A 2,289-nucleotide genomic window follows, 5' to 3' on the forward strand; every position below is an offset into this window, starting at 1 on the left:
GTCTTGGAACGCATTTGTGGTCCTTGGGTCCCATTTTGCATCCCGAAACTTGTGTTTTGGTGCTTGATCCCTATTTTGGGTGCCCACCTTGCACCAAGTGCGCACCCGGGGCAAACCGAGCGCCTTGGTGCACCGGGGCAAGATCGAGCGTGCACCCGAGGCGCCCCGAACATGCACCAAGGTGCACTCGGCCCACATGTGAGCGCAGGTCGTTGCGCCCGAGGTGGTGTGTGGGCACCGCGTTGCAGACGGGACACTGCACGCACACGACGCCCCGTCCAGGTGCACGCACGTAGGCCGGGCCGGGTGCACACCCGACGCCCTAGCAAGGTGCGCGCACCCGGGCAGGGCTCACACTTGGCGAACGGGGCGCACTTCGCGAGGGAGGGTGTGCACCTCGACGGGGGTGGGTGGCCGGGGTGGATTCGCACGTGGGTCGCGGTTTGCTAAGTACACACTGCGACAAGCTCATAACGGGTGCGATCATACCAGCGTTAGTGCACCGGATCCCATCAGAACTCCGCAGTTAAGCGCGCTTGGGCCGGAGTAGTACTGGGATGGGTGACCTCCCGGGAAGTCCCGGTGTTGCACCCTTTTTTAGTTTTTCGCCGGGCGTCGCAATGCTATTTGAATAAACCTTTTGCCCGTTTGCGTTCTCGTCGGGGCCGGGCCGGGCCGGGGTGCGCTGCCCGCACTACCGCGCGCGCGGGGGCGACACCGAGCGCGCACCCGAGGCGCCCCGAGCACACAGGCCACGGTGCAACCCGGGCGTTGTGCGCGCACCCCGGTGCGCCCGAGGTGCTGCGCGCGCACCCAGGTGAAATCGGTGTGCACCTCGGCCAGTGCGCGCTCGGTCGAGTCGCGCACGTTGGCCAAGGTGCACGGTGATGTTTCTTACTCTAAGGTTCCGCACCAGACGCCCGGGACAGGTGAGCGAAGCTGGGCGGGGCCGGGTGCGCGGCCGGGGCAGGTGCACGCAGCTAGAGAGAGCTTTGGAGCACACCAGAGGTGCGCACCTTGGAGCACACTTCGGAGCGCACCAATGATGCGCTCCATTCAAAAGTTTCCTGAAAAGGCAAAAAAAGTTGAGATTATAGAATTTCCCACTTGAGAGATTGTAAAAAAAAAAAATTTAAAATGAAGGAAACGCGGGTGCCAAGGTGTGCGCGCCCGGGTGCGCAGCCCAGCCAAGGTGTGCGCACCAAGGCGCCCACCCTGGCGAAGGTGCACGCAAGGTGCGCACCCGAGGCAAACCGGACAATTAACCCAACTTTCGACTTCGCGCGCACCTGCGCACCTTGGAGCGCACTTCGGAGCGCTCCTTGGTGCGCACCAATCTTGGGCACCTCGGAGTGCACCATGGCGCCCACCAAGGTGCGCACCCGGGGCAAACCGAGCTCCGACTTCGTGCGCACCTTGGAGCGCACGAAAGGTGCGCACCATGGCGCCCACCAAGGTGCGCAGCCCAGCCAAGGCGTGCGCATCAAGGTGCGCACCCTGGCGAAGGTGCGCACCCGGGGCAAACCGAGCTCCGACTTCGTGCGCACCTTGGAGCGCACAAAGGGTGCGCAACCCAGCCAAGGTGTGCGCACCCCGGGCAAACCGAGCTCCGAATCGTGCGCACCTTGGAGCACACTTCGGAGCCCTCCTTGGTGCGCACCGATGTTGCGCACCTCGGAGCGCACCCGGGGAAAACAATGCAATTAACCCGACTTTCGACTTCGTGGGCACCTCGGAGCGCTCTCGGGTTCGCACCTCGGAGCACACCGAGGTGCGCACCTTTGATGCGCTGCCTTCACCAATTTCCAGAAAAGGCAAGAAAACATTGAGAAGGTGTGCGCACCGAGGTGCCCACCCTGGCGAAGGTGCACGCGAGGTGCGCACCCGGGGCAAACCGGGCTCCGACTTCGTGCACGCCATGCTGCGCACCTTGGAGGGCCATGGTGCGCACCTTGGAGCACACTTCGGAGCGCTCAATGGTGCCCAACCCAGCCAAGGTGCCCACCGCGGCGAAGGTGCACGCGAGGTGCGCACCCGGGGCAAACCGGGCTCCGACTTCGTGCACGCCGCACCTTGGAGCACACTTCGGAGCGCTCCTTGGTGCGCACCAGGGCGCGCAACCCAGCCGAGGTGCCCACCCCGGCGAAGGTGCACGCGGGGTGCGCACCCGGGGCAAACCGGGCTCCGACTTCGTGCACGCCATGGTGCCCACCGCGCCAAGGTGCACGCGAGGTGCGCACCCGGGGCAAACCGGGCTCCGACTTCGTGCACGCCGCACCTTGGAGCACA

At 65.0% G+C, this 2,289-nt stretch overlaps 1 non-coding gene across 1 annotated transcript; it reads left to right on the plus strand.

The window, feature by feature from the left end:
- Nucleotides 1–475: 475 nt before the first annotated feature.
- Nucleotides 476–594, plus strand: LOC131863387 (5S ribosomal RNA). Its single transcript, XR_009362308.1, has one exon. It is a non-coding gene; the product is annotated as a 5S ribosomal RNA (ribosomal RNA).
- Nucleotides 595–2,289: the final 1,695 nt, after the last annotated feature.

Source organism: Cryptomeria japonica, unplaced genomic scaffold, assembly GCF_030272615.1.
Source record: "Cryptomeria japonica unplaced genomic scaffold, Sugi_1.0 HiC_scaffold_61, whole genome shotgun sequence".
Classification (NCBI taxonomy): domain Eukaryota; kingdom Viridiplantae; phylum Streptophyta; class Pinopsida; order Cupressales; family Cupressaceae; genus Cryptomeria; species Cryptomeria japonica.